Raw genomic sequence first — 22,234 nt, 5'->3', positions numbered from 1 at the left:
TAAAATGGGCATGATTTGTGCTACTGAACTGCCAACTGAGTGTCATTAGGTAAGGAAATATGGGTAGCATTGTCACTGTCTTCAATTTGTATTTATTGAATACCATGGTGTTTGAGGTCAGGTTTATAAATACTGGGTGAGACTGAGTACACTAATAATTCATGCTGGGCAAGTAAAAGAGATTACTAATTTTATTGTCTTTATTACTGTGTGCCTTCTGGGCAGATAATTTTTTAAAACTCCTTTGGTCCTTTAAAAAAAATTATAAGCAGCCTAGCTATTTTTCTGAAAAATAAAAGCATTCCAGATTTTAAAAACCCTCAGAACCCTTTTCTTGGCCTGGTAGATTGAGAAACACTGCTCTGCTATTGGTAACACACCAAGTTCTCATATTCCTGTTTTTCAGCTGAGGCCTCTTGTATAGGAGGGCCAAGGAAGGGGGCATGGATGATCCTGCCTGGACATTTTATGTAGGTTACATACTTATTAATATTTGCTAATAATAGCAGGACTTAAAATGACAGGCAAACTAGTATCTCATCAAGAATTAAGAAAGGGGAGGGTAGGAGATGGAGAAACAGTGGGCATGGAGAATTACCAAAAAAATGGAAGCAAAAAAGAAATGCATTTTGACAATGAATCCTGTGAGTGCCTAGTATATTTGTATATAGAGACAGTTATATATTCTTATTTATATTGATATGTTCATATATATGGCTTATATGCAGAATACACATTTTATCTGTGTAGGTTGAATGGAAATTGAATAGAAAATAGACATACTTATAATATATAACACTGAAGCAATCCATCTGCATGATAATGAAAACTGGACTTTTCTTTCTTTTTTTTTTTTTTTTTTTTTTTTTTTTTGTGGTGCTGGTGATTGAACTCAGGACCTTGCACTTGCCAGGCAGGTGCCAGAACTACTGAGCTAAATCCCCGGCCCTGGACTGTTTTTTGAAGAGCTGATTTTTTGCCATTTTTCTCTCAAATGTAAATTGATTCATATTTCATCTAAATATCAGAATTACCAAGGGCCAGGGGTTTAGCTCAGTGGTTTCGCCGCCTGCTGCACAAGCACCCGAGTTTGATCCCCGGTACAAAAAAAAAAAAAATCAAATAAAATATCAGAATTATCAAGTAAGTGTTACCTTGTCGGAGATGGACTCAATGTTTAATGATTAAATTTATACTTATTTCTGAATACATTCAGTAAGCATCTAGCACAATCTCCTAATTTTATTTTCATTTTGTTATTCTATTTTGCTGTATCCTCTTTTTATCTCAATTTATCTACTAACATTGATGTTTTTAGAGTTCTGACCTTGATCTCATGCTTCATAGTTGCCTAAATTCACTTTTGTTCATCTTTATGCCTTCCTGGCCTTTGCATGTATCTCTGACTCTGATTGTGAATCCTGGTAGTTTCCATCAAAATCCATTCTGCTCTTGATCCTATAAACACAACTAATGCTGTATTTCCCAGCCTCCGCAGCAGTTGGATGAGGCCATGTGAGTGAGAGCTTCTCATAATAACTTCCTTCAAGTTCTCCTCTCTGAACTTTCTTTTGGTTGAGTGGGATGGATGCTGCTGTTCAACAGACTCCTGGAATGATTGTCTTCCCTTACCCCATTTGAATTCCTTGTATCACCATGCAGAAATGGAATAAAATATATTACAAAAGCCAGTGAACTTTGAAAGTTTGTATGTTGGTAGTTTGAACAGAAATAAGTACAAATTTAGTCATTAAGTATTGATAATTTAAACTACTACTAATAAACATATCTTTACCCAGAGCCCAGGTCTTTTTCCTGAAACCAACACTCAAATATCTATTTGATTAAGTGATATCTTAGTTGATATCTTTCTAGTATCTTAAACTAAATGTGTCTAAAATCTTACCACTAACCTCTTCCCTCTGGCACTGGTTCTTTTCTCTTGTCCTTTTCCTGTAATAGCCATAACAATCAGATGCCCAATCCACACACTGAGAAGCCACGTTTTATTTTTCTGCCACATTTTTTATCTAGTCCAGAGTCAGCATGCTCCAGACTTGGGCTAAATTCAGCATGTTGGCCTGCTCTTTTTTGTTAATAAATTTGTATTGGAACACGAATATGCTAATTTATTTGCATATTGTCTGTTTCCATTATTTTTCACTAAATACTGAAGAGCAGAGAATTGGTGACAGAAAACCACACAGCCAGAAAAATTTAAATGTTTCTTATCTGGTTCTTTAAAGAACAGATTTGCCAATTGCTGATCTTATTATTTGCCAATGCCTGTTATTTCTGTTTTCTTGGTATTCTCTTGAACCTATCCACTTTTTTCTTTTTTATGTCAGCCTTATTGTCCACATTTGGATTGCTGAAATAGCATCCTAAGTGGTTTCTGTGCATTTGATCTCACAGTCTCATATCCATTCTCTATATGGCAGCCAAAGTAATTTCCCTAAAAGGAAAATGTTGAGGGTTTGCTTATTACTATACTCACTCTATCCAAGTAATACAGCCCCCAAATCTGTATGTCTTTATCTACAATGCAAGTCTCTCTTCAGAAACTCAGATCAAAATGTTAAAATCCCTCAGTGACTTTCCATCCCCCTAAAAATAAAATAGCAGAGGCCTGAGTTCACCTCCTCACTCAAACTCTAGCCCCTTTTAACTAGTAAAGTCTTTTGTTTATATTGTGTTTTCTCTCATCTCTGGATATTCTCCTCCTCTTTCCCATATTCTCCTTTCACCTAGATAAGTCTCGCTTCTCAGGTCAAAACTTGAAAGTTACTTCATCTAGGATGCCCCTTCCTAATCTTTACATTAGGTCTGGTCTCCTATCTGTCCCATATTACCCTGGACTTCCTCTGTCACTATAGTTATTACATTTTATTGGCCTTTATCTCTCTCTTCTTCCCACTGTGTGTAATTTCTGCATGAGGAAGGGCTTTGTCTGTGTAAGACCGAGGGCCTTACCAAACGCTCCGAGGAGCTGACTGCAGTGAAGAACACCCGGGAAGGAACACACCGGACAAGTTGGAAAGTAAAACAGACCTTTATTAGTCTGGCCAGACGGCACTCCCAAAGCAAAATAGCTTAGAGAGGCAACTGGCTCAGAGTCCGAGGCTGTTCTTATAGGGGGTTGAGGGGGATGTTAACATATAGAATTAAAGAAAAGGGACAAAGGTTAGTGGTCGACTGTCACGTATTGATGGTCAGCAGACATTTGCAGCTTGTTCTACAGATTGTGGTGTCCGGAACATTAGTTCCGGGCAAACAAGGAGTTGAGTAGTTTACTTTGGGACTTTAGGTCTGTTACAGATTTTATCTAGTGTCCCAAAACTAACAAGCATCTTTATCCATTAACTCACATTTAATCACAATGGGGCTGGAGAAAAGGAACAAAGGTTATGCAGTCCCACAGTCTGCATTAGAACGCAGAATATCCAGCAAGCACTATACTTGGAGTGTGGTTGACAGGTTGTGGGCAGCACTGCAGAAGTCAGACCAAGTCACATTCCTGCTTTCCCGTCCCTCCAGAAACTTACAATAAGAAGAATGTCCTTTTTAGAATAGTGATTTTCATTGAATTAATTAACGCCCCCCAAAACAGATTATGAAATAGGATGGCTTAGAGGTACAGAAGAGGAAGAGATGTATAGAATAAGGAGCAAATAAAATTTGTGAGATGTATATACACATGCAGCCATACACAATACTCATTCTTTAGGTGCTAACATATCCTAGACACCTGATCCTCCTGACAGACATATGATCCATCCCTTGGTCTAAGTGTAAAAGTGTCAGCCATCTTCATTCATAAAGCATAGAGGAAAAAGAACATTTCTTTTGCCCTAGTTAGACAGAGCCCTGGAGCAAATTGTCATTTATTCATTGTTCCATTCAATCTTTCATTTGTTTGTTTAACAAATATTTGTTAAGCATGATACCAGATGCCTGGAATATAAATGTTAAGGGGAAAAGGGAGCTGTTACAGTAGTTGGAAGACAGATACCTAAAATCTAATTATAGGACAATATGATGAGCACTGTAATTTAGCAATTTGTACAAAGTAGTATGAGAGCACAGAGGGGATGCAAATTCTGTTTTCACCTGTTTCTGGCAAGATGAAAATGGAAATGTTGTAGGTACCCATTTTTATGAGGAGCAGAGGACATAGATAAACTTCACCTCTCAAATTTCAGTTTTGCCTGAATAATTTCTCATTGCTCCTTCTCGTACTTTTCTTTGGGGATGGGATGGAAATAGTACACTGTTTTCAACATGATTTTTCTTGGCCTATAGACTAATTCATTGTTTCTGGACTAGCAGTAGCAGCATTTCTTTGACATTCTTGGTTGAGTCACAGAAGACAGACACTGTTCCCATGATCTCACCACTCCTTCCCAAGATCCCCAGAGTCACAGAAGGAAAACTCATTTCCCAGGCTCTGACCACTTAAGTAGCCAAGTGGGGTGAAATCCCACTTAAATAAGTATGATTCCACATGCGTATGGTCCAAGTCTATAGGAGAAAGTTTGTTTGATAGAACAGTCAGTCTCTTGGCTAAGAACAAACCGTAGTCTTTATGGGCATTCATTCATATGCTTCAGCCTTAGAACTTTCGTTTTCTTTCTTAAGCAAGAAAACAGAAAAAAAAAACAAACTGACAAGTTTAGAGAGAAATTCTTTTATCCCCCCAGGTTCTTTCTCTTTATTCTCTTCAGCTTCATCCTCCAGAATTTCTTGGAAATAGGCTAATTCTGTTAGAAAATTTCATTGAGCACTGATAAGTGTGAGTAATTGATAGCATATATTCATATCCCATCTCTGCCACTTATTTGGGGAGACTTGAATGAGTTACCTATTAAGCTCACTAAGCTTTACTTTTCTCATCTTCAAAACAAGAATATTAATATTCCCATTAACTTCAAAGGACTATTTTGAGGAAGTCCCAGCATATTACAAGAGCTCTTTAACAGCATCTTTTGAGCCTTGCTATGGCTTCTTCTTTGTTCAGGTCCCTTTTGTTTGCTCCTGAATTGTAACGGGGGTAAAAGTCTACAGACAGATTCTCACTCATTACTTTTGACTCCTTGGTTAGCATATGTGGCATATGTGTCATTTACATCAGAGATTTCTGACTATTTAAACCATATACTATCTTCACTGTCTTCCTTCTGAGTTTTCTAAAAGGCCATGGCCAGTGTCTGCAAATGCTGACCAGGGCTAGTCTGGTGAGTAATGGGTGTGCTTCTCAGCAGTCCAGTGTGCTCTCCTTGCACAGAAGTCTTGGGAAGCAGCAGGCTGAGCTCAGGGTTGAGCTCACAGTCCTCTCTCGAAGTCCAGAAAGAGGAAAACAACAGACATACAAATATCTGTAATTCATTAGCCTTTATCCTACCTCTAGCTCTTTAAGGAAAATAAATCTGTCACTATTTAATGCTTCTCTTCCAGAATTTCCTTTTGAATTAAAGCCTTACATAGTTCAGAGTCTGAATTGCCAAGCTGACAATTGCCAAGCTGACTCATTTCTTCATTATGTAAGCCATTAGCAGGTTACTGCTCAGGTCCTGGAATACCTGCTCCAGGCAAACAGCAAGGTGCCCAAAGGCTCTCAGCTGTGCTCTTAACAATTTCCCTCCCCTGGGCTCCCCAGAGAGACCACACTCAGCTCCACACCTTTAGCTCTGAGTCCTGCACAGAGGCCTCATTAGCATAAAAAAGCTCCTCCTTTCCTCTTCCTTCCTGGCAGCATCCTACCCAGGAAAGTAGGAGGAAACTATGCAGGAGACAGTTTGCAGTTATTGGAAAGTGAAACTTCTTGCAGAAAATCCAGATCAACTAGATCTTGAGGTAGGGAGATATGAAGAGATACGTCCTGGGAAAGTTTCATAGAATGAACTTCAAAGCTGAGGTAGAATCTTTGGAACAGTGTTGTGTTTAAAGTAAACACCTTAGAGAATGAACTTGGGGATCCTGGGAAATTGAGAAAGAGCAGCATGATTTACACTGATTTACAATGAGGCCCCAAAGAAAGCAAATGTTCAAGGAATAGTAATTTCTGAAAACTATGAGCTCTAATGAGACATCTAAATACTATTTCTTTGAAAACCATTTCAAAGCTCAAATATTTATATTATTTTATATGATCATTATTTTTTTTAGTTTGAGTGGAGTATATGCATTGGCATGTGTAATTACCTAGGGAAAAATATTATTCCCCAAAATCCATAAACAGACATAGCTTATCAGTGTCTGAGATTGACTATAGCTACTACCATGCATGAAGGAATATTGGCTTAATTTAGCTCTCAATCCTTCCTTCTCTCAAAAGAGGTCCTATCATTCAATCTGATAAATTTAAATATGGGAATTCAACTGTTTCTGAAGATTATCTGTTCTCCTTAGGGTGACAGTCCTCTGAGGAGTTCCAGGGCCTCAAAAACAAAGATATTATTATCTCCTACTCATTATTTCAGGTTAGGACAACCTCATGGAGTAGGTGACTTTTAAGGTGGTCCTCAAAGATTATCCAGTTTTGACAGGTATAGTTGCTTCCTGCACAGACACACACATCTTCATTATTTTAGTGGATAATCTCTGTGAAGATAAAATAGGAGTTTTCTTCTCTTAGTGTCCCTAATGACACATGGTTCAGTGGTTGACACAAAGCAGGTGTCTAGCACACATTTACTTAATTTCCTTTTAAAAGCAAGTGAGATGGCCACCCTTCCTACTAGAAGTGATGTAGCCAAAATATTCAACTACATAGTAGAACAAAAAGATACCTTTGCTTGGTAGCCCTAGAATGGTTTTTAAGAGGTCATGTTTCCTTTTACCTCTACATTTGCTTTGTAGATCCAATTACTTTGATGCCATACTAAAGAGGAAGTGAAGGAATTAGTGGGAGTCTGAAGGGGAAGCCTGGTTGAGTCTCTAGTTGTCTTTAGCAATAAAATTGTGGCAACTTCATTCTGGGAAGATGAGAAACCATCCCAGTAATCCAACCAAAGTCGTCTATTTTTATATCTCACTGCCTTTGGTCTGGTCCTGTTGTCTTTGACACATCTGGTTTACATCTAGTTAGGGAAGGTTATATTGAACTCACAAATAGTCATTGCGTTAGTGTAGTGAGCTCTGGAGAGAGGAGTCGGGGGGGTACCAGGTCCTCTCTTCCCACCACCAGCTAAAATCCAGGCTCCCACTGCCTCTACAGAGACATTATATATAGTCTCTTCTACAACTTCCTACCCAATCCTGTCTCTCCTGCCATAGGTCATCACAAGTCCACTGGATTGTTGTGTAGGGTTGGTGAGATGCCTGAAAATTTCTCATCTTGCAGGCTCCATCCCTAGGACTTGCTAGAGAATTACAGGAACCTCAAAGTGGTAGACAGCAGCCAGCCACAAGAGGATGAATTCTCAGCCAATACCTGCCATTGACCTTGACCTAACTTGTCATGTTTTGGCTGCCAATTGCAAAGAGAAAGGCTGAGGTACCTATTAGATTGGATGTGCCTCATTCCTACTCTGAAGCCAAGTTTATTTTACTAGCTAATTATTCTGTTCTATTAAAAACTCAAGGTTTATTTTATGACATATAGCCATTTTATGAATAGTATTCCACAGACCCTAAGCAGAAGATGTAAAATGTCATTTCAAGTGCCAAGTTTTTCTAAGCTTTTTTTTCTTTTACAGAATTTTGAAAATAGCTTAAATATAATTGGCTCCCCCAGGATATCAACTCCTGCTACATTTGTGGCATTTCTTTTTTGCTAAGAGGTGTCTGGAGAGTGAGCTGCCCCTACTGGCTGGCATGTGGAGTAGGAGAATACATTTTCTTTTCCTTCTTTAGAAACTTTTATATCTTGGCTCAATTCTTTCTGAGCTTTGAACATTTGAGTTTTGTCATTGTTTTTTGTAATGTCAGGTTCTGCTTTTCCAGTTATTGAATTTTATATAAGTGAGAGTGTCCACAGCTGCCATCACTTAAGGTGGCCAGCCTGCATCTGCCATGACAGCAAAAGAGAAAAAGAAAACCAGACATGTAGTAGTCATCAAAGACAGATACATGTAAATAATTCTTACCAAATGTGGTTCTAATAAACCAGCTTCATGCATGTCTAGTCCTTGGAAAATAAACACCTATTTAGACAATGGGACTGAGTTATTTTTAGTGGCTCAGATTCAGATGTTCTCAGTCTGAACAGCTGTGAGAAGACTGCTGAAACTTTTCTGCTCATCACTTCAAGATCCTACCTTTTAAGCCCCACATGGTGAAGCACATGACAGAAACCATGCTTCCTGAATATCAGGGAAAAGGAAAGGGAGAGTGGAGGCAAGCCAGGCCCTTTTTATGGGTTCAAAATATTTGTTGTCTATATCTCAGATCCTTAAGGCTAAAGATATAACAATAGAAAAACAGACTTATGGAGTCTCAGTCTCTCTCTCTCTCTCTTTCTCTCTCTCTCCCCTTCTTTCTTTTTTCTTTCTTTGAGATGAGGTCTGGCTGTGTTGCTTAGGCTGGCCTTGAACTTGAAATCTTCCTGCCTCCTGAGTAACGTGGGATTACTTGTGTGTGCCACACAGATTATGGGGGTTTTTAATTTTTAATATATGATTAAAAGGCTCTGGGTTCAGAGCCTCAGTCTTCCACTGTGGAATTGAAGGCAGGCAGTAAGAAATGATAAACACATAGGAGGCCATGTACTTGGTTTGGGCAAAGCATGCTGAAGACACTCAGAAGCCAGGTAAAAGATTTAGTGAGTACACTTGGCAGGCTACTTTTTCTTTTGGGTTGGAAATAGCATGAGGGACTCTGGTGAGAAACTTGTTTTCACCTAGAAAATAAGTTATTTGAAATCTCTATATTAAATATTATTTATTAAGTATTTACATTAAAATATTTAATACCTCCTCTTAAAGCTACAAGAGTGACAAGAATGGGCTCAAACTTTGTTTGAAGTTCATCTTGATATTGGAGTGTGTGTGTGTGTGTGTGTGTGTGTGTGTGTGTTTGTCATGGGCCAAGTGGGCCTATCTGTTTAACTGCAGTCTGGTTATTCTGTTATCAGTTAGGCAGGACCTGACCAAGCATAAAAAACCTAATTTCAGGATTAGAAGGCAATGAAGTTAATAATAAAACATGTTATACTCTGGTTTCTCTTTTTAAAAAAAATGTTTATTGAATTAAAAGTGAGATTCTTGCTAATTCATTAAAGATAGTTCTCAAGATTTGCTTCCCAAGAGAAAAATTTATGTATCTGCCAAATGGGATAAGGGCCAGCCAGGCTACATTTGAGTAAATGCACTCATTTCCTTGTGCTCCGGGAGATAGCAGAGACTCAGGGAGTCCAGTTTTAATTTTGTTTGTGCCAGGCAGGTGTTTGTCCCACTGGTCCTTAGTTTTTCTCATCTATAAAAAAGAGAATTAGATTAGGTAGCTCCTAAGGTCCTTTCTTATATCTAATATTCTATAAAATCAAAGTGTAAGCAGTGGAGAGGGAAGCACAGGAGTAGTTAAGAAAAGGTAAGTGGGAAAGCTCAATGCTTGAGGAAGGGTTTTCTGGGGAGAAAAGAGGCAGGATAGGTGCTCTCTTCATTCTTTACTCCAGCTTCTCTCCTGCCTTTCTAAGTGCTCTAGATAACCAAGAAATGTTCCTTTCTTTGTGCCCTCTTTTTCCTTTTTGGTTTTGCATGTGTGTTTCTTTACACCTGTCTCTACACCACTCACTGCCATCTTTACTTCTCTCTAAGAAATGGATATAGTTAGGATTTGTTAGGAAAAGGCAAAGGTTTTGATAAAAGCTAGAAAAATAATTTTACAACTTAATTTTGTGCATTTATTATCTAGGATCTGTTATTGTTTCAATTGTAATGAAATATTTGATCTCTTGGGTTGTATGTTAATGATGAGAATCATGATGATGACACTAACCTTGAGGACTTCTTATGTGGCAGGGACTATTTTTAATGCTTTAGGAGTAATAACTTACTTAATCCTCATGACAACATTATGTGATAGATACTGTAGTCATTATTCATATAAGGACACTGACTAAAGAGAGGTTAAGTAACTTGCCAAAATTTTATAGCTAATTGTGGCAAAGTTGGGATTCAGTTCTGTTATTTTAATATCACTGCTCTTGTACACCCAGTCTTACTACATTTCCTGCAAGGCAGATATGATATATTTTATTCATTTTCATATCCTCTTTAGAATTGGTATATGGCTACAAGAAAGTGTACTTTGAATTTGAGTAGAATTGAAGTAAAGAAACTCCATCCTTCCTGGAAAGAGGTAGCTGTCCATAGGTTCCTTTGGCTCAGAGCTCTGGGAGAAGCATGCTTATAATGTCCTCCTGAGTATGTTGCTGATAAATAATTGACTTATTATTTGAAAGTGTCCAGTTCCTTTCTACGTGAAAGTCATGAACCCTTAATTTAGAAGATTCAATTTTGATAAAGTTATGCGATTTAAAGAAGTTAAATTTCTGTGCAAAGGCTGATGCTAGTATTATTTAAACAAATGTGCTGATAAGTTAACATACTAACAAAATGATGGTTGAAGAAATAGCTAGAAACAAAGGGCCAGTTATTTTCTTTAAGGTTTCATTTGCCTGAACACAGTTAACTTCTTTTCAGATACACCGTTTTTCACTTATTAAGAACATTTGACACAGAAAAAAGGATCAATATGTTTATACTCCCAAGTTCAATATTTATACCTTTACACCTTTATATGTGGTATTAGTGGTGAGAGAAAGAAGCAGGAGAGTTAATTCTTTTTATATTTGTTGCTGTGGTACAAAGATAATACTTTCTTGGTGGGATTTTTTGTATTAGAAGACATAAGATGCATTGTTTATTCATTATACCCTCTAATACCTCTCCTAGCTGGTCATATTTCCAGCCAACTCTGTCATCTGGAACATATATATACATATATACACACATATATATATATACATATATATACATACATACACACACACACACACATATATATATATGCTTGAAAATATAGGATTGTAGAAAATTACTCTTGAAAGGATCTTAGGGATAATTTAACCTGGTTGCTTTACTTTGTAGGTGACAGTTACAGCCCCAGTGAATTAGGGGCTTAGCCATAGATTAAAAAAAAAATCTACAAATGTGAAACAGTAGGCCAGGGATTTAGCTTAGTGTTTCCAGTGCCTGCCTTGCAAGTGCAAGGTCCCGAGTTCAATCCCTGGTACCAAAAGCAAAACAAAACAAATAGGAAACAGTAATGACAAAATCTGCATAGTGTTTATTCTGTTATTTATTTTGTAAATATTTTTGAAGGAGTTATTATGTGTGAGATTTTTAAGGAGAGTGTAGTCTTCTTTGGGCTAGGGCCCTTCCTTGAAACTCTTATCAAATGCATGCATCATGAGGCCATGGATGAGAAATACCTGAGAATTGTTCTTGGTAAACACTTTGCAAATGACAATGACTTAATCTTGTTCAATCTCCAGAGTCTTCTGCCTTCTGAGGAAGGAAGCTGTTAATGACAGGAAGAAATGAACATACAGAATAGAAATCTGGGACACTTAGTATAAACAAGTCTAACAAATGTAAGGAATTATTTTTATTTCAGTGCTAAGTCTAAGTTTTTGTTGATAACCATGAGTCAAGAAAAGATTCAAATTCTTTCCACCAACCATTTTAGCATAATGATTAATTGTGTGATACATTTTTGAAGCCTTTCAAATATAAAGAGTACTGGTGCCTAAAAGAGTGATCCTTAGTTCTCTGGGATATGTATTCCATTGTCATCAAAACTTACTGATCACTTGCTGTGTGTAACAACTTATCTCTTGGCCATGAATAGATATATCTCATGTTCATGGAGGGGAAAATTGAGTGTCATTGTAAATAAACTTGATGTTTAACCATTAAATTTACAACAGTGTGTTGAATACTGAAACATGGCTATTAAGGTTGTTGTGTGAGGGGTCATGGTATATGTGAGATAGAGAGTGAAGGGAGTTAATTATCAACTTTAATTTCTGTAGTCTAGACAGAGTATCAACTCTGACTTCATTTGATCTTGTGTAATACTTGATATTATCATGATTTTTCTCATAGAGGAAATTTGGAATCAAGGGATAGGGTAATTTATCCATGATAATATGGCTGACTAACAGTTAAAACTGGATCTCTGTCAGATCCTTAAATTGAGGATTGGTCTTTTATGTGTGAAACAAGTGGCATTTAACTGTCCAGATGACTTGGAGTATACTTACATACATTAACTTATGTATGTGTCCACCTATCTAACAAATATTTGAAAACCAACTTTTTGCGACTCTAAGCAGAGGCCAATCTGAATTAAAAGAAAATTTCAGTGCTATGATAAATAATAAAAGTACTCGACAAAACCGTATGATTTGTTGTTATTTTAGCCTACAGATTCCATTACTTTTCTATCCTATTTCTTATATATAGACCTTTTTAAAAATTTAAAAACATCTATTACCCATAAGAACAAAATTAAGTCATTCATAGTTGCTGTATTAATTTTTTTTTTTTTTTTTGTACCGGGGATCAAACTCGGGTCCTTGAGCTTGCGCAGCAGGCGGCGAAACCACTGAGCTAAATCCCCGGCCCTGCTGTATTCATTTTTTAAAAATTGCACATTGGTACTAAATTAGTAATGCTGGTCCTGATGACTAAATTAAGACAGGTATTCTTTTTTCCCTCCATTTTCAAGATGGTAGCTTCCACTATCCAACCTTTTGGTTATGTTGTATGTGCAGCATTTACCATAGCACCTCCAAGATTTCTAAGTAAATGGGATATCAAATGATGTTTTATTGCCTCATCAGCCCTGAGTTAGAGAAGTCTAGGTAAGTAACATTTATAGTACAAATACTTCTGGACTTATGATAGGGTTATGTCATGATAAACCTATCATAAGTCAAAACTAGTCAAAACTATGTTAAGTAAAAAATGCATATACTCTGCTTATCCTATTAGATATTGTAGTTTAGAAACACAGGACACTGTAGAGGATTGGTTATTCACCCTAGTGATCATGTGGCTGAGTGGAAGCCCTGGCTCACTGCTGCTGCCCACTGTATTACAAGACAGTATTGTATCACAGATCATAAGGCCAATAAAAGACCAAAATTCAGAATTTAAAGTATGAAATTCTGAATTTACAGATGCAGTTGTATCACTTTCATACCATTATAAAGCCAAAAAATTATAAGTTGAACCATTCTAAATCAGGGATCTGTATATAGAGTTCGGGAACAAGAAACAGAGCAACAAAGAATGCATATGTCTTCATGTCAGAAGATCAGGTTTTGAATTTATATTCTTTCACTTGTGTGGCATTGTGCAAGATTCTATATCTCTTGGGCCTGATAATGCTTATGTCATATTGTCGTGAAAATTAAAGCCACAAAAAGTGGGAAAATCACTTTGAAAACGAAGTTATATTATGTAACTCTGTAGAGCTCTTTACAAGAGGTTCAGTGTGATCATTGTTACGTCATAGTATTAGGTGTCAAGTGAGGTTAGTAGAGCATTTGATATCCTTCAAGCTATGAAGAAGAGGTACAGTACTCTAGAGAAAAGCTGTTTCAAATATAAAGAGAGGAGTATTAGCACTTTTTTTTTTATGTGTGTGTGCTGGGGATCAAATTCCGGACCTTGCACTTGAGAGGCAGGCGGCGGCACCAATGAGCTAAATCCCCAGCCCCAGTATTAGCATTTTTTAATGACTACTCAGTTCTTGTCAGTTTCTGTTGTAGTAGGTGCTACTGGCATCCTGGAGTCTTCTGCTTCTGGCTCTGGAGTTGCCTGTAAGATGTTTCACAGTGGTGTCAAAGGCCCCCCTTCTTGTATCCTTTCTCTTTCACTGCTTCTGTCAGCCACTCTTGCCTGTCTGCTCACCAGGTTTCTCACTCAGCCTATTTTCATCACTGACTTAAGGTCTTCTTAGGAGCTGGCTCACCAAGTCAAGTCCCAGTTTATCTTCACTCTTACCATGTGGTACTCTCTTTGCAAATCAGTCACTGTGCTATCAGAAAGAAAAGAGCAATGCAATGATATAAGAAGACTGAGTCAGCAATGTGGTATGTCCAAACAGTTAACTATAAGGGTTCTAAAGCATGGAATGCCCAAGAGTATAAGGCCTGAATGAAGGGTCTTGGTTTAAGGCCCTGTGGGCAGTTTCAGAGAGTGATCCATCTGAGTGTTTATCTAAAATCAGGGTCAACTCTACTTTTTTGTTTGTTTTGAGTATATCATTTATGTGCCTTTGTGAAAGCATTTGGTGAGACAGTCAGTGGTGAGTGAAAGTAACTCCATCTTAATATATGTAAGCACCATGTGTCTAGCCCTGAAAAGTGATTTTCTGATTCCCTAGGCTGGATATTGAGGTGCAACTGATCAGGGATCTCAAACTCCTTTCCCTACTCCCTCTTCTTTGAGTGTTTTCAGCTAGGTCATCTATTGTTCATGGTTGGGGCCATGCTTACAATGTAGGGATCCTTTGGAGAAATATGAGAGAAAAGAAGCAAAGAAAAGTCTGTAAATTAATGAGAAAATAACCTACATTTAGGGTGAAAAATGTATGACAGGAGCAAACACAGAGGCACACACCCCCTCATTGTTTCTCTTTCAGACTGCAGAATGTTGTGAGGTGGGAGTCCTCACAGCTTCTGAGGATGCCCCAGGCAGGTTTAAAACCCTGCATAGATATTACAGAGTAGGCAGTGCACTCAGGCTCCCAGGACTGCTCATGGTGTTTATCTTTTTCACCTAGGGTCTGAGTTATTTCAGACATAATCTCATCTAGTTTAATTTTACTTCTTTAAATAATCTTTCAACAACCAGAATTCTTTAGTTCTGGTGTTTGTGTTTTTTCTTTTCCTAAAATTTGTTCAGTGCTTTTGGTGTTCTTAGCATGAGTTGTACACAAAGGGACTGTGCGGCCAGTGAGTCCTAGTGATCACTATGTCTTCCTGTCATGAAGGATCTCCATTTGTGTTACCCCTAGGAGGCCTTCTGATGAGCTTTGTAGCACAGGCCTTGTTGTTCATAATTAAAATATCTCTTTAAAAATCTATGTCACATTGCTCCTTAATGTTTGATTTTCTCTCTGTAAGGTTTGCTTTGGTGTTATTGATTTTTTTTTAGTTTTGTTAGCTGCATTTTATGGATTATTTAACTACAATCTGTGATGGAATGAGACAGAGGAAGCAGCAGCACCCCAGAACCCTTACCTCATTTGAAATGTGTGTTCTCCTGTTGAAAGCAGTGCCTACAGGGTGTCCTGCACATTTTGGGAGATTCACAGAGGTGTGTGATGTACGATGTGACCGCCTGCAAGGAAACCAGTCTTCTAGTTTCAGATGTGCTGATAACTTGCTGTGTGACCTTCAGTAGACTCTTCACCTCATTTCCCCTTGGTTTCCTTGCAAGTTAATAAGGACAGCAGTAATAATTGTTTCTCTCTTCCTAAAAAGACTGCTGAAATTATTTAGAATTTTCTTTGAAAGTAAAAAAGATTAAATTACATATATTTACATAGATGTGTATATGTGTATGTTTGCATACACATACATACATATATTTGCCATTGAAGCAGAGATCAAGCAAGCTGACCTTGAGTTCTCATGGTGGACTTGAATACACTTACCACTTTCCTAGTCTATTACAGAGTAATAAGTGCATTACTCTGAAAAAGGTTGTCCCCATCTCAGTGCATGGAACCTCTCATTCCAGAACATCCTTAATATCTCTTTCTCCCTCATCTTCCACATGTGATCCATCCATCATCATTACCAGTCCTGTCAGCTCTTCTTTCCAAACATATTTCAAATACATGTATTTGTACTGCTCTGCTGCCAGCCTTTAGACCAGGCCATCAGCAGCCTGTGCGGACTTTGTCTCTAAAATCCACTTTTCACCCAGTAACCAGAATGAAATTTCAAAAACACAATGGAGTATTATTTGGCCACAAGGAAGAACAAAATTCTGTCATCTACAAGGAAATGGATGGATCTAGAGAACATCAGGATGAGTGGAATAAGCCTGACTCAGAAAGACAAATATCACATGTTCTCCCTAATATGTGGAATGTAATAAAAGGTGACAAGAAATTAGAAAGGAGACTATTATTAGACATGAGGAAGGGAATAATTCAAAGTGGGAGGGGGTATAAGAGGACAATTATACAAGCAAAATATGCACATTGAAATCCCTCAAAAAATGTGAAACTAGAAGGCAGGGATGGGGAAAGGGAGGTGATGAGGGATGAAAATGACCCAAGTATGTTATGCTTGAGTATAAATCTGCCCAAATGAAACGCATTTATAATTTAGAAAAACATAAAATCTATTAAGATGAGCCTTGCTTAAAGCTATATAATGGTTCCTTGGTGCTTTTAGACTGAAATTCAAACTTCTAATCATGACCTAGCTCCTTTATCCTGAAGCCATGTCATTGACTACCTGTTGATTATACTCTGGTTGAGCTGGGCTCTTCAGTTTTTCAACTCTCACATTTTTTCTTACCTTAAACATCTAAAATATAGGCTTTATATTTCAGAGCAGTTTTAAGTTCACAGCAAAATTTAGGGCAAAGTATAGAGATTTTCCAAATATTCCCCAGTTCCCCTCACATGAATATGCTTTTTCACTATCATATTCCTATTGGAGTGAGACTTTTATTCCAACTGATGAACTTGCATTGAGATGTCATTATCACTTAGAGTCCATAGCTTTCCTTAGAGCTCACTCTTGGTGTTGTGTATTGTTTGGGTTTGGACAAATGTATGATGACATATATTAACCATTATAATGTCATATGGAGTAATTTCTGCCCTAAAAATCTGCTTGTCTATTCATCCTTCCCACTCCCAACCCCTGCAACCATTGATCTTTTTACCATCTTTATAGTTTTCCCTTTTCTGGATGTTATACAGTCAGAATCATGATATATATAGTCTTTTTGATGGGGTTCTTTTAGTTGGTAATATACATTCAGTGTTCCTCTGTGTCATTTCATGACCTTGAAGATTTTGCTGTATTTTTATGTTCTGCTCAGCTTTACATTTCTACCCTATTCAACTAGTCTCTTTCACCCTATCAACCTGTTGTATTTTATTCATAGTGCTGAACTGCACTCTTACATTTTCTTTTTGTTCATTTCCTGTCTCTTCCACTAGAATTTAAGCTCAGTAAAGAGAGGGTCTTGTCTGTCTTATACCTGGCTGTTCTCCCAGTACTATCTGGAACAGTGCCCCCTATGTAGTAGGTGCTCAGCATATGTGTGAGGAATTGTATGAGTGCATGACTTGAATATTAATCCCCTTTAGCTTTACTCCTTTACTAGGTTTTGAGGTTGCAACCTCTTTCATTCATTCTGCTCCAGATTTTGTTCAGAAGACGAGTCAGAAATTCATGTTAAGTCACTGAATCTGGGAATTATTTCTTGTTCAGCTTTGGCTTTGGAAGCTCTTAGTTGTCTGCTGATTTTAATGGGCCTCCATGTAAGTGGCAGTTTGGTAGTGTTGGTGGGAATCAGTCAAATTGCAAAAGAGAACAGAGACAGTAGAAAATTATTAAGGGACAATAACAGAAAAGTATGATTTAACATTTATTGAGTTACACATTGTACTCAAAGCTGTGTATAACATAAAAAGAGAATTAGGAGACAAGTCTGATATAAAATGAATGAGTGCACACAGCACACAAATACTGTCTAGAGGAAGGCATTGCTTCAGATATCTTTGCTCATTTACCAGACTGTGGTCCCACAAAACAAACAAACAAAAAACAGTAGGCTAGTTCAGGAGAGAAATAATCCAGCTAGTGCCTATGGCCCAGTCGTGCCCTGCGGGGCACAGAGAGGCCTGTTATTTCTTTACTGGTTTACAAAGAAACTTTCTCTAAGGCTAACAGACTTTCTAGGAAGGCCAAACCAAGGGAAGACGAGTTAATGTTCTCATTAAAATGTTAAAGAGGCTTTATTCATGAACGACTGAAGCTGTAATTGCTCCATCCTTGTAAACCAGGAAAATATGTGGTGATCTCTTAACAGAGTCATTCACCCAGGCCCCTCTGTCAGGAAGAGCTTTAAGGGTGGGCTTGGCTGGATCTAGGGACTGAGAAAGTGGATTCTCTGGATTCTATCCTTTAGGCAGGTGGTGGGATTAGTGTTAAAGGGTTCCCCTTCATTGTTCTGTTTTTATTCTGCAGAACCTGTTTTGCAAGAACTGTTTGGCTATTTAATCTTGAGTTCCAGTTTGGAAATCACATACACACATGCACGCAAATGTTGTGGAAGGAAGTGATCCTTTTTATATCCTTCTATACATTGTAGTTTATTGAGATGAGAATAGAAGAAATCACAATGTGCATGAAGTAGTAGTGAAACTAAGCAAAGAACTGATCTAGAAAAGCTATCACATATGAATTGTTGAGGGAAAGGGTGCTCAGGGTTGGCTTTGGGAGTAACGGATCCACCCTTCACTCTTTGTTATCTCTCAGCACCCCAGTGCAAAAACAGCTGTAGAACTTTAGGTAATGAATGAAAACAGCAAATATAATTATTTGTTTGGAAAATTATTTATAATGATATTTAGATAAGACCCAAATTGTAGAGCTACTGGCTTTTATACAGCTAGGAAATGATATTGCTAGCAACCTCAAAATGAAATTTAAGGGAAAAAAGGTTAAAACATACCACCTTTTATCTAATTCCTTATTATTAAAAAACCTTGTTGGTTGAATGGTAACAAATCTATGTCTCATGAAATGCAGATGTAATAATGTAAGTTGTGTGTAGTTACTGCTTGAAAAAAAAGGGTAGAGCAGAAAAATTATCTTTCTCTCACCTATCCTAGGTTCACAGATAAGGCTCTTTTAACAACAACAACAAAAACTAATACAAGAAAAAATATATGTAGAGAAAAACATATGAATTTATTTTTTTAAGTTTAACATGACAAGGGAGACTTTGTAAGGAAATAAGCCCCAGTGAAGCTTAAGCTTGTGTATTTTGATGCAGGGTGATGAAGTAGACAGTCTTGGAGAAATAGTATTGGACAAAAGGGCTATGATCTAATAGTAATAAACTGGGAGAATTCTTCCAAGGACTGTGTGTTCAGATTCTTGGCATATCTGTCTTTTTTTTTTCCTTTTGCATATAGGAAGGTCACCTCTCACATGAAGGTCTTATCCACTTGGGGGGCGGGGGGGGAGTCAGGCAATCTTTCCTCTTTCACAACCTGCTTCAGGGGAGGGAGACCTTCCTCCCTCTGCTGTTTTCTCAAGTGCCAAGGAGCCATACTTTAGGGGAACTATCCTGAAAACCCAAATAGTTATCTTTTTTCCTTTTTCTACTAGTAGGTTTTAGATCCTTGACCCTAGACCAGATTTGTGTTAAAATATATATGTTATAGGGCTGTCAAGGGTTTTTTCTTCAAAGAGTAGGTTCTTTTCAGAGATAACTACATAGAACCTTTTAAACTGGCTCCAATGTGAGGAGCAGTGGTTCTCCAAGTGAATATAGGGATCAATCTTTACATGACAATGTTTTTAAAGAGTTCTTTTCTGAAAGGGTGATGATCTCAGTCCAGTGTGTTGATGGTGTTAGTATTAAAAAGAACCTCTCATGGTTTTGAAAATAATGTAAGAGAATTCCAATTCTGGAACACTATTAAAATGAAAGAGTTGTGTGTAATGAAATAGATTTTTTTAATTATTAAGAGAGATCAACATGTAACAAATTTCCACAGTGACTCTTCCACTAAACTCTTGGTTGATTGATTGACATAGAGTAAATTGCAGACCTTGTTTTGAGAAACTGTTAAATTGGTCCCTGCATTTAGAGGTGAATCCAGATAGATGGGACTTCCTAGGGTTCTATCAGACATAGCACAACGCATCATGTCTCCTCTCCTCTCTCCCCAGTATAGGATTCCAGTCCCTTTCTGGATCTGTGGAGTTAATCTATGCTGGAGATTTTTCCTTAGTTTACTAGGAAATCTTGGTGGGCTGTGGTCAGATCCTTAGTTCCTAGTATGACTTAGAAACCCTTGAAGAAATGCAATTGTGTGATGAGACCTTCTATAATAAGGCATGTACAAAATACCTTGGGACCAAAGAGCATGATTGACTTAATTTATCCTAGGGCACTGAAGTTTTTGACAACTTTTGTCTGCTTTTCATGGTTTTTTTTTTCTCATTTACTTTTAGAATGTTACTTGTCACATCTAATTGCTTACTGTCCGAGTGCAAAGCAGCTCCTCTTCCCATCCTACTTCTGGAAGGCAAATTACATCCCAGATCTTATGCCATCCTTATGACAAAGTGATAACCAAGGGGTATTTTTAAAGTACATCAGTGTGTGATCATATTTTCCTCCAACTACTCAATGCTGTTGTCTTAAGACTTACATTGATTGGTAAGTTGATTATTTAATTAATTAATTTATCAGATATTTTGAAAACATATACTATATGCCAGGGTATAGACTATGTCCAAGGACTAGGATAAAAAAGGTGGGAAAACCAAGTTTTTCTACAGAGTTTACTGATACGTCATAGGTTAAATGTAAAAGACTGAAATACCTAAAGAAATCAAATTACTTTTCTGCAATTCAAAGAATATGTATAAGATAGCCATATCACAGCCCATTCTATATAGTGGGTTCTCCTTCAGTATATTTGATATGGGAAGGGGTACCAGACATTTTTTATATTATAATATTTTTCATATATTTATTAAGCTGTAACTTGTAAGGTTTCCTGATGGGGGCGTAAAGTGAGGCTTTTTGTGTGCTCTATTGTGTCTTTGTCAAGAAGCACTGTGTTAACTCCTGCCCATGTCATTCATCTGGCTTGTACCAGTAATGAAGCATGTTTTAGTCATTCCAGGAGGGTTTGGGGATTTGGACAAAGGAGGATAAATCTAACAAAAGGATCAGTTTCATGGTGGGTTGGAGGGAATGCATTTAGGGACAATCAGAGAATGAAACCTTTTGCTTGGTATATTTTTACATCTTTATTCCCTTTTAGCAAAGCAGCTGAATACTTCAGAGTTTTTTTAAAAGGTTAAGAAAATGCTAAATTATTTCTTTTTTTTTTCTGATACTGAGGGTCGAATTCAGGATCTTGCGCTTTCCAGGCAGGCATGGTACCACCTAGTTACATACCCAGCCCTGGATTATTTCACTGTTTTAAATGCCCCCATCCTGTTGACTTGGCATAGATTAAGAGAATCCAAGAACTCCGAGTATTTCAGTGGAGTGGTAGAGTTAGTCATCCAGCAGTTTTCCTAGCCTAGCATTTCTAAGCTGTATACTAATAACAGAGATTTGACTTAGGAAAGGCAAGAAAACACAGAAGAGGGGAATAGAAGTGTGGAGGGTAATAGTAAGGTAAAGGGAAAAGAGAGCAAGAAAAAAGGGCAAGAAGATGTTTGGTGGTCCTTCTCTCCCTTATCTCCTCCTCCTGACAAAGACAAGTGTGACAAAGAAGGCAGATGAATGGGACAAGAGAAGACTGAATTAGAGACAGGAGGGCACTTGGAGGTGGAAAAAGAAGAGGAAAATGAGTCAGAGAAATCACAGGAATAAGTGGGGGGGAAGGAGATAGGATAAGAACTATTTAAATGCAAGGAAAATAGATGGGCACAGAGAGGGGAGTGCATGATTTGGTCACACCGAGAGCCTCCAATTGCTCTGAGTGTGCATCTACCAAATAACCAGTGTCCCTTGCTGAAGACATTTTCCTGACTTTTGTATTAACTTTAATGCGATTCTCTTTATGGTTCCTGTGTTGCTGGTTGCAGTTTCATTGACACTCTGTGATCAAATAGCAAATGTGGAAGCATAGTTCTGTTATCCCTGCCCCCTTGCCATGTGCAGCAGACTTCTGTGTCAGTGCTTCTTGCATTTGATGTTTGCCATTCCTCCTTGTCTACAGGTAGGAGAGTTAAAAGGGGAAAAAAATCTTCCCAAGGGCTCCCATGTTTATAGCTCATGAATACAAATATTCTAAGCAGCTGAAAAAATATAATAACTCAATCCAATATTTTTTTTCCAAGTACAGTTGACTGCTTTCATTGCTGGCCTGGTTACTTTCCCTAACCCAACATCACACTCAAAAAAGTGTAAGTGGGCCAGTTTTTGAAAGATCGTTCCTTATATTTTTAAGACTCAATTCAGAAAGACTTCTCAGTATGCCAGGT

The 22,234-nt window shown here is 37.7% G+C and overlaps 1 protein-coding gene across 18 annotated transcripts in view; it reads left to right on the top strand.

The window, feature by feature from the left end:
• Positions 1 to 22,234, top strand: part of Enox1 (ecto-NOX disulfide-thiol exchanger 1) — a 571,647-nt gene that overhangs the window by 104,806 nt on the left and 444,607 nt on the right. For 2 of the 18 annotated variants that reach the window (XM_087197392.1, XM_087197396.1), the window contains exon 1: positions 902 to 20,447. The exons of the other annotated variants lie outside the window; for them this stretch is intronic. The gene's annotated coding sequence lies outside the window, so the exon portion shown is untranslated. Of the gene's footprint in view, positions 1 to 901; positions 20,448 to 22,234 lie in introns of those variants that run through there. 18 annotated transcript variants of the gene reach the window in all.

Source organism: Heterocephalus glaber, unplaced genomic scaffold (assembly GCF_053883595.1).
Source record: "Heterocephalus glaber isolate CG9 unplaced genomic scaffold, H.glaber_assembly_v1.0 deba00001666, whole genome shotgun sequence".
Taxonomy (NCBI): Eukaryota; Metazoa; Chordata; class Mammalia; order Rodentia; family Bathyergidae; genus Heterocephalus; species Heterocephalus glaber.
This window is presented reverse-complemented; position numbering and strand designations above follow the sequence as displayed.